Source organism: Rattus norvegicus, chromosome 2 (assembly GCF_036323735.1).
Source record: "Rattus norvegicus strain BN/NHsdMcwi chromosome 2, GRCr8, whole genome shotgun sequence".
Taxonomy (NCBI): Eukaryota; Metazoa; Chordata; class Mammalia; order Rodentia; family Muridae; genus Rattus; species Rattus norvegicus.
The window spans coordinates 233,933,016-233,947,595 of record NC_086020.1 but is presented as its reverse complement, the minus strand read 5'-3'; positions in this window follow the sequence as shown (position 1 = coordinate 233,947,595).

Below are 14,580 nucleotides of genomic sequence, written 5' to 3'. Positions count from 1 at the left end.
CTGGTGCCCCAAGATGGCTATTCTCTGCTACATATGCAGTTGGATCCCTGGGTCTGTCCATGCATAGTCTTTGGGTAGTGGTTTAGTCCCTGGAAGCTCTGGTTGGTTGGCATTGTTGTCCTTGGAGGATTGCAAACCCCTTCAACTCTTTCAATACTTCCTCAATTCCCCCCATGGGGGTCCTGTTCTCAGTTCAGTGGTTTGCTGCTAGCATTGACCTCTGTATTGGACATGCTCTGGATATATCTCTCAGGAGAGATCTATGTCCGGTCCCTTTCAGCATGTGTTTTTTAGTTTCATCAATCTTATCTAGTTTTGGTGGCTGTATATATATGGGCCACATGTGGGGCAGACACTGAATGGCCATTCCTTGAGTCGCTGCCCTAAACTTTGCTTCCATATCCCCGCCTATGGATATTTTTTCCCCTTTTAAGAAGGAGAAGAAGCAACCGCATTTTAGTCATCCTTCTTGAGCTTCCTGTGGTCTGTGGATCACATCCTGGGTAATTCGAGCTTTTTGGCTTATATCCACTTACCAATGAAGGTTTTACCAAGTGTGTTTTTCTGTGATTGAGTTACCTCATTCAGGATAATACTTTCTAGTTCATTCCATTTGCCTATGAATTTTGCAAAGTCATTGTTTTTGATAGCTGCGTAGTACTCCATTGTGTAGATGTGCCATATTTTTTGAAAACATTCCTCTGTTGAAGGGCACTGGGTTCTTTCTAGCTTCTGGCTATTATAAATTAGGCTACTGTTAACATAGTGGAGCATGTGTCTTTGTTGTATGTTGGAGCATCTTTTGGGTATATGCCCAAGAGAGGTATGGATGGGTCCTCAAGTAGTTCAATGTCCAATTTTCTGAGGAACCTCCAGACTGATTTCCAGAGTGGTTGTACCAGTTTGCAATCCCACCAACAGTGGAGGACTGTTTCTCTTTCTCCACATCCTCACCAGCTTCTGCTGTCACCTGAGTTTTTGATCTTAGCCATTCTGACTGGTGTGAGGTGGACCTCAGGGTTGTTTTGATTTGCATTTCCCTGATGACTAAGGATATTGAACATTTCTTTAGATGCTTTTTGGCCACTCTATAATCCTCAGCTGAGAATGTTTTGTTTAGCTCTGTACCCCATTTTTAATAGGGTTATTTGGCTCTGGAGTCTAACTTCTTGTGTTTTTTGCATATTTTGGATATTAGCCCTTTATCAGATGTAGGATTGGTAAAGATCTTTTCCCAATCTGTTGGTTGCCGTTTTGTCCTAACAACAGTGTCCTTTGCCTTACAGAAGCTTTGCAGTTTTAGGAAGTCCCATTTGTCAATTCTTGATCTTAGAGCATAAGCCATTGGTGTTTTGTTCAGGAAATTTTCCCCAGTGCCCTTGTGTTCGAGGCTCTTCCCCACTTTTTCTTCTATTAGTTTGTGTGTATCTGGTTTGATGTGGAGGTCCTTGATCCACTTGGACTTAAGCTTTGTACAGGGTGATAAGAATGGATCATATGTATTCTTCTACATGCCGACCTCCAGTTGAACCATCACCATTTGTTGAAAATTATATCTTTCTTCAATTAGATGGTTTTAGCTCCTTTGTCAAAGATCAAGTGACCATAGGTATGTGGGTTCATTTCTGGGTCTTCAATTCTGTTCCACTTATCTATTTTCCTGTCTCTGCACCAATACCATACAGTTTTTATGACTATTGCTCTGTAATACTGCTTGAAGTCAGGGATAGTGATTCCCCCAGAAGTTCTCTTATTGTTGAGTATAGTTTTCACTATCCTGGTTTTTTTGTTATTCCAAATGAATTTGCAAATTGCTTTTTCTATCTCTATAAAGAATTGAGTAGGAATTTTGATGGGAATTACATTGAATCTGTAGATTGCTTTTGGCAAAATGACCATCTTTACTATATTAATCCTGCCAATCCATGAGTATGGGAGATCTTTCCGTCTTCTGAGATCTTTCTCAATTTCTTTCTTCAGAAACTTGAAGTTCTTGTCATACAGATATTTCACTTGCTTGGTTAAAGTCACACCAATATATTTTATATTATTTGCGACTATTTTAAAGGGTGTCGTTTCCTTACTTTCTTTCTTAGCCTGTTTATCTTTTGAGTACAGGAAGGCTACTGATTTGTTTAAGTTAATTTTATATCCCAACAATTTGCTGAAGTTGTTTTTCAGGTTAAGTAGCTCTCAGGTGGAACTTTTGGGGTCACTTAAGTACACTATCATCTCATCTGCAAATAGTGATACTTTGAATTATTGTCTTCCAATTTGTATCCCGTTGACCTCCTTTCTCTGTCTGATTGCTCTGGCTAGGACTTCGAGTACTATATTGAATAAGAGAGAGTGGGCAACCTTGTCTAGTCCCTGATTTTAGTGGGATTGCTTCAAGTTTCTCTCCATTTAGTTTGATGTTAGCTACTGGTTTGCTGTATTTTGCTTTTACTATGTTTAGATATGGGCCTTGAATTCCTTACATTTCCAGGACTTTTATCATGAAGGGGCGTTGAATTTTGTCAAATGCTTTCTCAGCATGTAATAAAATGATCATGTGTTTATTATCTTTGACTTCGTTTATATAATGGATTACATTGATGGATTTTTGTATATTAAATCAACCCTGCATCCCTGAGATGAAGCCTATTTGATCATGATGGATGATCGTTTTGATGTGTTCTTGGATTCGGTTTGCAAGAATTTTATTGAGTATTTTTGTGTCAATGTTCATAAGGGAAATTGATGTGAAGTTCTCTTTCCTTGTTGGAGCTTTGTGTGGTTTCAGTATAAGAGTAATTGTGGCTTCATAGAAGGAATTTGGGAGTGCTCTGTTTGCTTCAATTTTGGAATAGTTTGGAAAGTAATGGTATAAGGTCTTATATGAAGGTCTGATAGAATTCTGCACTGAACCCATCTGGACCAGGGCTCTTTTTGTTTGGGAGACTGTTAATAACTACTTCTATTTCTTTAAGAGTTATGGGGTTGTTTAAATGGTTTATCTGTTCCTGATTTAACTTTGGGCCCTGGTATCTGTCTAGAAAATTGTCCATTTCCTCCAGAGTATCAGTTTTGTTGAATATAGGCTTTTGTAGTAGGATCTGGTGATTTTTTTAAAATTTCTTCAGATTCTGTTGTTATGTCTCCCTTTTAATTTCTGATTTTGTTAATTTGGATACATTCTCTGTGACCTCTGATAAGTCTGGCTAAGGGTTTATCTACCTTGTTGATTTTCTCAAAGAACCAGTTTCTGGTTGTGTTGATTCTTCGTATAATCCTTTTCGTTTCTACTTGGTTGATTTTAGCCCTGAGTTTGATTATTTCCTGCCTTCTACTCGTCTTGGGTTTATTTACTTCTTTTTGTTCTAGAGTTTTTACGTGTGCTGTCAAGCTACTGATATATGCCCTTTCCTGTTTCTTTCTGCAGGCACTCAGCGCTATGAGTTTTCCTCTTAGTACCGCTTTCACTGTGTCCCCTAAGTTTGTGGATGTTGTATCTTCATTTTCATTAAATTCTAAGAAGTCTTTAATTTCTTTCTTTATTTCTTCCTTGACCAAGTTGTCATTGAGTAGAGCATTGTTCAATTTCCATGTTTACGTGGTCTTTCTGTCATTATTGTTGTTATTGAAGACCAGTCTTAGTGTGTGGTGATCTGATAGGATGCATGGGATTATTTCTATCTTCCTGTTTTGTGGCCAATTATACGGTCAATTTTGGAGAAAGTTCCATGAGGTGCTGAGAAGACGGTATATCCTTTTGATTTAGGATGGAATGTTCTATAAATATCTGTTAAATCCATTTGCTTCACAACTTCTGTTAGTTTCTCTATGTCTCTGTTTTGTTTTGTTTTTTTTTTTTTTTGTTTTTTTTTTTGGTTCTTTTGTTCGGAGCTGGGGACCGAACCCAGGGCCTTGCGCTTCCTAGGCTAGCGCTCTTCTATGTCTCTGTTTAACTTCTTTTTCCATGATCTGTCCATTGATGAGAGTGGAGTGTTGAAATCTCTTACTATTATTGTGTGAGGTGCAATGTGTGCTTTGAGCTTTAGTAAGGTTTCTTTTATGTATGTAGGTGCCCTTGCATTTGGAGCTTAGATATTTAGTAGTAAGAGTTCATCTTGGTGGATTTTTCCTTTGATGAATATGAAGTTTCCTTCCTTATCTTTTTTAATGACTTTTGGTTGAAAGTCAATTCTATTTGACATTAGAATGGCAACTCCACCTTGTTTCTTTGGGCCATTTTCTTGGAAAGTTGTTTTCCAGACACTTACTCTGAGGTAGTGTCTGTCTTTGTCTCTGAGGTGTGTTTCCTTCATGCAGCAAAATGCTGGGTCCTCTTTATGTATCCGGTCTGTTATTTTATGTCTTTTTATTGGGGGAATTGAGTCCATTGATGTTGACAGATATTAAGGAATAGTGATTATTGTTTCCTGTTATTTTCGTTGTTAGTGGTGGAATTATGCTTTTTTGTCTCTCTTTTGGTTTCATTGCAAAGAAATTACTTTCTTGCTTTCTATACAGTGTAGTTTCTCATCTTGTCTTGGAATTTTCCATCTATTATCCTTTGTAGGGCTGGATTTGTAGAAAGATATTGTGTAAATTTGGTTTTGTCATGAAATACCTTGGCTTCTCCATCTATGTTAATTGAGAGTTTTGCTGGATACAGTAACTTGGACTGACAGTTGTGTTCTCATAGGGTCTGTATGACATCTGTCCAGGACCTTCTGACTTTCATAGTCTCTGGAGAGAAGTCTGGTATAATTCTTATATGTCTGCCTTTATATGTCACTTGACCTTTTTCCCTTACTGCTTTTAATAGAAATAAAGAAATTCTTTCTTTGTTTTGTGCATTTGGTGTTTTAACTATTATGTGACAGGAGGAATTTCTCTTCTGGTCCAATCTACTTGGAGTTCTATAGGCTTCTTGTATGTTTGTGGACATCTCTTTCTTTAGGTTAGGAAAGTTTTCTTCTATAATTTTGTTGAATATATTTACTGGCCTTTTAATTTAGGAGTCTTCCCTTTCTTCTATACCTATTATCCTTATGTTTGATTTTTCATTGTGTCCTGCATTTCCTGTATGTTTTGGGCTAAGAGCTTTTTGCATTTTACATTATCTTTGACAGTTGTGCCAATGTTTTCTATGGTAACTTCTGCCCCTGAGATTCTCCCTTCTATGTCTTGTATTCTGTTGGTGATGCTAGTATCTACAGCTCCTTGTCTCTTCCTTAGGTTCTCTATATTCAGGATTGTCTCCCTTTGTGCTTTCTTTATTGTTTCTATTTCCATTTTCAATTCATTCACCTGTTTAGTTGTGTTTTCCTGTAATTCTTTCAGGGATTTTTGTGTTTCCTCTCTAAGGGCTTCTACTTGTTTACTTGTGTTTTCCTGCATTTCTTTAAGGGAGTTCTTTATGTCTTTCTTAAAGTCCTCCATCATTATCAGAGAAATGTGATTTCAAATCTAAATCTTGCTTTTCTGGTGTGTTTGGATATCCAGTATTTTCTTTGGTGGGAGAACTGGGCTCTGATGGTGCCAAGTAGTCTTGGTTTCTGTTGCTTAGGTTCCTGCGCTTGCCTCTAGACATTGGGTTGTCTCTGGTGTTTGCTTGTCCTGCTGTTTCTGAGAGTGACTGGGCCCTGCTGTAGGCCTCTGTGTCAGCTCCTGTAAAGCTGTTTTCCTGTTTTCTTTCAGCCTTTCCTGAGAACAGGTGCTCTGCTCTCAGCTGTAGCAGGGCTCCTGGAGACTGTCTTCCAGCTCTAGGCGTGGGCAGGAGTCAAAGGGTCCTGCCCCTAATTGCTCATAGGTCCTTGCACCCAGCAGGCACAGTTGGCACTATGCAATTCCCTCTTGTGTCTGGACTGTGGGAAGAGTTTAATCTCCTGACTTCTCAGGAATATATGCACTTCTGAGGGTCCAGCTCTCTCTCCCCCACGGGATTTGGGTGCAGGGAGCTGTTTGGCCAGTTCAGTTTGGTCCTGTTCACAGTCCAGAACCATGGGTACCAGCCACTGTCTGTTCTTATATCTCTGAGGCACTGTGCAGTTTCCCCTTGGACCAGGGCTATGTGCAGAGGTATGCAGAGGTGGCAGTGTGTCCTGCGGTCTCAGGATGTCTGCACTCCTGGGTGGTCAGATCTCTGTTAAGCATCATTTTTAACTCACAATTTTTCATGTCAGGGTGATTCTGTGACTGGTACATAACTTCATGTTGTGTTAAGGGGCATCTATATATAGACCAGACTAGTAAACTGCCCATGCTTGATGCTTTCTTAGAGGCTCCTGGACATCATCTTACTGAGCTAGGGGCACGGTCAGGCCTGAGAACCATCACTCAGTGTGTCTTGGGGTTACCTTTCATGTGGGAACGCCTGATGGATTCCTATCTATTAGCTTAATTAAAGTAAGCTTCTCGCATAGAGCAAAGGTAAAATATGAAGTCTGTGAAATAGTAGTTGTCAGACTCAAGGCTAGGACATGAATGCACATCATTGCCATAAGAAGGGATGAATCAGGCACATCTGGGGTCAGGGCAGGGGTCAGCCACACAAGTTTTAGAGCTTTCACAATCTGCTCTTTTATGTTGCTTTTTAAAAGACATAACGGATCTATTTCAGATTGACCTGGTGTGATGGTTTGCACATGTTCGGCCCAGAGAGTGGCACTATTAGAAGTTGTGGCTCTCTGTTCAAGTAGTTGTGGCCTTTTTGCAGTAGGCATGGCACTGTGAGTGTGGGCTTTAAGACCCTCATCCTAGCTGCCTGGAAGTCAGTATTCTGCTAGAAGCCTTCAGGTGAAGATATAGAACTCTCAGCTCTTCCTGCACCATGCCTGCCTGGATGCTGCCATGTTTCTGCCTTGATGATGATGGGCTGAACCTCTGTACCTGTAAGCCTGCCCAATTAAATGTTGTTCTTTATAAGAGTTGCCTTGGTCATGTTGTCTATTTGGCAGTAAAACCCAAAACCTAGAGCACAATGAGATCTCCCTGAATCACCACTGATAATAACCCAACATGTGGAAAATGCAGTAATAATGTGAGTTCAAGGATTGAGCAGAATCTAAATGGATCTGAGCCTCTAATGAGCTATATATGCCTTTGTGTTTGCCTCTGGGTACATGCTTTTGGGTAACTCTGAACTTCCCTCCAGCACTGTCGGGCACTGGCCAGGCCTCCGCCAGACTTGACTATGAGCTCCAGCATCTCTTGCTCTTAAGTGGTTTTCTTTTTCACACACCTTTATTTTCTCCCTGGTTTGGTCAATGCTTGCCTTGAATCATCCCCTTTTTAGTGGCCATGACTTACTATTGTCTCTCTTCTGTTCTTAGCCATTTCTTTGAGTGTCTCCCTCATGACCCACTTGGCACTATGCAGAAGCTGTGGAGAGAGGAGAAGACTGCAGACTGCCTGGGCTAATTTCTCTTGAGCCATCAAGAGTTGATTTTGGAATATGGTGGGAAAGGCTCAGCTGGCCACCAACCACAGTGACGCATGCCATTGTCCCAGATTCAGCTGGGTATGCCTTCCAGGGAAACGGAGCTATGCCTTTAGCTCTAAGAAATTCTTCCCACCCAGCCTTCTGAGAAGCTCCACCCATTAACTTGTATAACTTGTATTCTCACCAGTAAGAACTCTGACTGGAGGATGGATTTCCACATCACTGCCTTACTGTCAAGAAACTGCCCAGAGAAACACCATTGCCTGAGGAAGCACCAGGAAAAAACAAAGCAGACACAATATCTTCTAAATATATCACTGTCCTATATAATCATATACTGGACACAGGGAAGTTCAAGTCCTTTCTTTTTCTGTTTTTTATTAGTTAACTTGTTTATTCACTTTACATTCCAGTCACAGATCCTCTTCTTCTCCCAGTTTCACCCTCAGAGAAGAGGAAGGCTCCCTTCGGTACTAGTCATGGAACATCTAGTCACAGCAGGACTAAGTGGATCCTTTCCCACTGAGGCACAACCAGGAAGTCCAGCTAGGAAAAGGACATCCGATGGCAGGCAACAGAGTCAGAGACTGTCTGATGCTGTAATGGTTAGGGAACCCCTATGAAGACCAAGCTGCATAGTCTGCTCCTTTCTTTTTGTCTAAATATTTATTTTATGTTCCTTAATATACTGTAATTGTCTTCAGACACACCAGAAGAGGAATCAAATCCCATTACAGATGGCTGTGAGCCACCATGTGGTTGCTGGGAGTTGAACTCAGGACCTCTGGAAGAGCAGTCAGTGCTCTCAACTGCTGAGCCATCTCCCCAGTCCCAGTCTGGTCCTTTCTACTCCTGCATCCTTGCAGTTTCCTTCAGGCCATGGATAAAGTAATGTCTAAACTCATGCCAGACATGAAACCTCCCCACAGTAGCTTTCCTCATCCTTAGATGATCCCTGCCCAATGACACATTCACCACTCAGACCAAGTTCCGGGCAACCAGATCACTGTGACCGTCCACAAACATTTAAGTCATCATTTTGATACATCTGCACATTGTTTTCCTTCTGCCTGATTAAAAGCACAACATGGGCAAAGATCTGTGAGTCGTTCTTAGGGTCACCCTAGAAAGCACATGAGGGCAAAGGGCTAAGGAACACACTCTTCATTCCTTCTACATTTCCAAGTCTTCGCGCTGGGCTTTAGGTACATCAATAATAGCCAAATCCCAAAATTTTGAAGGCAACCAAAAACTCCAAATCTAATTCTGGATAGGAGTACCAATCCAATCAGAACCTCTGTTTCAGTGTTATGTATGTAGAGGAGAAAATGACATTTGTCAGCATGGGTGGAATGTTTGGGACCATCCATTAAAACACGATAGGTACAGAATTAAAAACTATTTCTACATCAAGATTGTATTTACTGTAGTTATATTGGAGATTTACATGCTACCTAAATAAATCTAGCACACTGTCAGTAGCTGTTTATAAATAGCCATGCACTGTATTCATTATATGGATAAATATTTTCATAGGGCAACCATATGACTATTTTCAGAGACAGACACACATGCAAATATAAAATGTAAATAATATAATCATCTCTGGCAGGATGACAAGAGTTTGTGATTGTATAAAGTAAAATGAGTAATTTAGATAAGGTGAACAGTGCTAAGAAACTTAGTCAGAAAGACAGTGGACAGATAGGGCAATGTGTGCGTTTGATGGCAAGATTCAAAGCCAACATTGTTGGGAGGAACGAAGCTTGGTTTTCTTGCTTGGAATTCATCACTGTACAAAATGAATATATAAGTACACACACACACACACACATACACACACACACACACACTACTGAGTCTATTTAACATTGTTCATATATACTTCTGTACATGTGCCCATTTGAGGTCGAACTACTTACAGGGGAATTTTCCTTGGAAGAAACCAAATATCCCTTAAAGCAGCCATTGACTTCCTGTAGCTGCAGGAGTGCAGTCATGTGGACTTCCCTCTGTCCACATTAGCATCACCTCTGATGTTGCCATTATACCACTTTTCCTCAGGCAAACATACTGGTGAGATTTTTGGGGGGGCATTTTCCCTGTTCTGACAGCAGGAGTTCTGCCCTCCATGTCTCATGATCTTTCTGCCCTTCCCATTTCTTTCCTCAGCCTTAGGTGTAGGTGTTGGATCACATATGTATATTTCTGAGTTCTAAAGAAAGGAATCCATGGATTTGCAAGGCTGAAAGGTGTGAGGGTTTGTTGTTCATTTGCCCACCTTAGCTTTTGTTCTTACTGCAAAATGGGGACTGAGATAATGAAACCTACGAGATTGTAACTCTGAATTTAGCTGTAATGAGATTAATCCTAGCATATTATGTTGATGCATGCAAGAGTTATACATTTTTTAATGTACAATAAAGAGATAAGAGTAAATCCAATGGTAATTTTGATAGCTAGTTAGTACAAAGGGATCGGATGTTTCATAGCATGGTGGGATCCATGGAACATAATTATATACCAAATATACAAAGTACACATTCTGACAGCCAAACCACTGTAACATGAGTGTAATTTCACTAGAGGAAAATGCCTAGTGCTATCTGAGCCCCCTGTGCACAGGGTCCCGAGCAAAGGCGGGTCAGGCCCTTCTGGTTGCTGCCCTCAGAGCTGAAAGCCGGATCTGAGAAGCGACTCCAGGCCCAAGACCAGAGACAAGACCAATTCTTCTGCTCCAAGTGACCTTCCTGGTAGACTCAATTCACACGCCCACAGGAAGACCTGAAGACCAGTAGACAGGAATGACTAAACGCCTGAAAGCAGAACACTCTGTTCCCATAACTGGCTGAAAGAGAACAGGAAAACGGGTCTACAGCACTCCTGACACACAGGCCTATAGGATGTTTTAACCACTGTTAGAAATAATAGAACAAGGTAACACCAGAGACAACATGATGGCAAGAGGCAAGCTTAGGAACCCAAGCAACAGAGACCAAGACTACATGGCATCATCAGCCCACCAAAGCAAACACTGAATATCCAAACAAACCAGAAAAGCAAGATCTAGATTTAAAATCACACTTGATCATGATGATGGAGGACTTCAAGAAAGACATAAAGAATTCCCTTAGAGAAATACAGGAAAACACAAATAAACTAGCAGAAGCCTATAGAGAGGAAATGTAAAAATCCCTGAAAGAATTACAAGAAAACACAATCAAACAGGTGAAGGAATTAAAAATGGAAATAGAAGCAATAAAGAAAGCACAAAGGGAGACAACCCTGGATATAGAAAAATCAAATGAAGAGACAAGGAGCCATAGATACAAGTATCACCAACAGAATGCAAGAGATAGAAGAGAGAATCTCAGGAGGAGAAGATTCCATAGAAATTATCAAAACAACTGTCAAAGATATTGTAAAATGGAAAAAGATACTGGCCCAAAACATACAGGAAATCCAGGAAACAATGAGAAGATCAAACCTAAGAAGAGAGTGAAGACTCCCAGCTCAAAGGACCAGTAAATATCTTCAATAAAATCATAGAAGAAAACTTCCCTAACCTAAAGAAAGAGATGCCCATAAACATACAAGAAGCCTACAGAACTCCACAAAGATTGGACCAGAAAAGAAAATCCTCCCATCACATAATAGTCAAAGCACCAAATGAACAAAACAAAGAAAGAATATTAAAGGCAGTAAGGGGAAAAGGTCAAGTAACATATAAAGACAGACCTATCAGAATTACACCAGACTTCTCACCAGAGACTATGAAAGCCAGAACATCCTGAACAGATGTCATACAGACCCTAAGAGAACACAAATGCCAGCCCAGGTTACTGTATACAGCAAAGCTCTCAATTAACATAGATGGAGAAACCAAGATATTCATGACAAAACCAAATTTACACAATATCTTTCAACAAAGCCAGCCCTAAAAAGGATAACAAATGGTAAAACCCAACACAAGGAACCAAGTCACACCCTAGACAAAGCAAGAAACTAATCGTTTTGCAGCAAAACAAAGAGAAGACAAGCACAAGAATAATCTCACATCCAAACACGAGTATAACAGGAAGCAACAATCACTATTCCTTAATATCTCTCAACATCAATGGACTCAATTCCCCAAAAAAAGACACAGATTAACAAACTGGATATGCAATGAGGACCCAACATTTTGCTGCCTACAGGAAACACACCTCAGAGACAAAGACAGACACTACCTCAGAGTAAAAGGCTGGAAAACAATTTCCAAGAAAATGGTCTGAAGAAGCAAGGTGGAGTAGCTATTCTAATATCGAATAAAATCTATTTTCAACCAAAAGTCATCAAAAAAGATAAGGAAGGACACTTCATATTCATCAAAGGAAAAATCCACCAAGATGAACTCTCAATCCTAAATATCTATGCTCCAAATACAAAGGCACCTACATACATAAAAGAAACCTTACTAAACCTCAAAGCACACATTGCACCTCACACAATAATAGTAGGAGATTTCAACACCCCACTCTCATCAACAGACAAATCATGGAAACAGAAATTAAACAGAGACATAGACAGACTAAGAGAAATCATGAACCAAATGGATTTAACAGATATTTATAGAACATTCTATCCTAAAACAAAAGGATATACCTTCTTCTCAACACCTCATAGTACTTTCTACAAAATTGAACATATAATTGGTCATAAAAGAGGCCTCAACAGATATACAAAGATAGAAATAATCCCATGTGTCCTATGAGACCACCATGAGCTAAAGCTGGTCTTCAATATCAGTAACGAAAGAATGCCCACATATACATGGAACTTGAATAACACTCTAATCGATGATATCCTGGTCAAGGAAAAAAAAAGAAAGAAATTAAAGAATTCATTGAATTTAATGAAAATGAAGGTACAACATACCCAAACTTATGGGACACAATGAAAACTGTGCTAGGAGGAAAACTTACAGCTCTGAGTGCCGGCAGAAAGAAACAAGAGAGAGCATTTATCAGCAGCTTGACAGCACACCTAAAAGCTCTGGAACAAAAAGAAGGAAACACACAAAAAAGGAGTAGAAGGCAGGAAATAATCAAACTCAGGGCTGAAATCAACCAAGTAGAAACAAAAAGGACTATACAAAGAATCAACAGAACCAAAAGCTGGTTCTTTGAGAAAATCAACAAGATAGATAAACCCTTAGCCAGACTAGCCAGAGGACACAGAGAGTGTCTCCAAATTAACACAATCAGAAATGAAAAGGGAGACATAACAACAGAGCCAGAGGAAATTCAAAAAATCATCAGATCCTACTACAAAAGCCTATATTCAACAAAACTTGAAAATCTGCAGGAAATGGACAATTTTCTAGACAGATACCAGGTACCAAGATAAATCAGGAATAAATAAACCATTTAAACAACCCCATAATCCCTAAAGAATTATGAATAAAGAAGCAGTCACTAAAAGTCTCCCAACCAAAAAGAGCCCAGGTCCAGATGGGTTCAGTGCAGAATTCTATCAGACCTTCATAGAAGACCTCATACCAATACTATCCAAAAGATTCCATGAAACTGATACAGATGGAGCACTACCGAATTCCTTCTATGAAGCCACAATTACTCTTATACCTAAACCACACAAAGACCCAACAAAGAAAGAGAACTTCAGACCAATTTCCCTTATGAATATCAACACAAAGATACTCAATAAAATTCTTGCAAACCGAATGCAAGAGCACTTCAAAACAATCATCCATCATGATCAAGTAGGCTTCATCCCAGGGATGCAGGGATGGTTCAATAAACGAAAAACCACCAACATAATCCACTATATAAACAAACTGAAAGATAAAAACCACATGATCATTTCATTAGATGCTGAGAAGTTGTTTGACAAAATTCAACACCCCTTCATGATAAAGGTCCTGGAAATATAAGGAATTCAAGGCCCATACCTAAACATAGTAAAAGCCATATTATACAGCAAACCAGTACCTAATATTAAACTAACTGGAGAGAAACTTGAAGCAATCCCACTAAAATCAGGGACTAGACAAGGTTGCCCACTCTCTCCCTACTTATTCAATATAGTTTTCAAAGTCCTAGCCAGAGCAATCAGACAACAAAAGGAGTTCAAAGGGATACAGATTGGAAAGGAAGAAGTCAAAATATCACTATTTGCAGACAATATGACTGTATACCTAAGTGATTCCAAAAGTTCCACTGGAGAGCTATGAAACCTGATAAACACCTTCAGAAAAGTGGCTGGGTATAAAATAACTCAAATAAATCAGTAGCCTTCCTCTACACAAAAGAGAAACAAGCAGAGAAAGAAATTAGGGAAACGACACCCTTCATAATAGTGCCAAATGTTATAAATACCTCTGTGTGATTTAACCAAGCAAGTGAAAGATCTGTATGATAAGAACATCAAGCCTCTGAAGAAAGAAATTGAAGAAGATCTGAGAAGATGGAAAGATCTCCCATACTCATGGATTGGCAAGATTATTAGAGTAAAAATAGCCCTTTTACCAAAAGCAATCTACAGATTCAATGCAATCCCCATCAAAATTCCAACCCAAGTCTTCATAGAGTTACACAGAACAATCTGCAAATTCATCTGGAATAACAAAAAACCCAGGATAGCTAAAACTATCCTCACCAATAAAAGGACTTCTGGGGGAATCACCATCCCTGACCTCAATTAGTATTACAGAGCAATAGTGATAAATACTGCATGGTATTGGTACAGAGACAGACAGATAGACCTGTGGAATAGAATTGAAGACCCAGAAATGAACCTACACACCTATGGTCACTTGATTTTTCACAAAGGAGCCAAAACCATCCAATGGAAAAAAAGAAAGAATTTTCAGCAAATGGTGCTGGTTCAAATGAAGTTCAGCATGTAGAAGAATGCAGATCGATCCATGCTTATCATCCTGTACAAAGCTTAAGTCCAAGTGGATCAAGGACCTCCACATCAAACCAAATACACTAATATCTCAAACTAATAAAAAAAGTGGGGAAGAACCTTGAACACATGGGCACTGGGGAAAATTTCCTGAACAAAACACCAATGGCTTGTGCTCTAAGATCAAGAATCAACAACTGGGATTTCATAAAACTGCAAAGCTTCTGTAAGATAAGGGA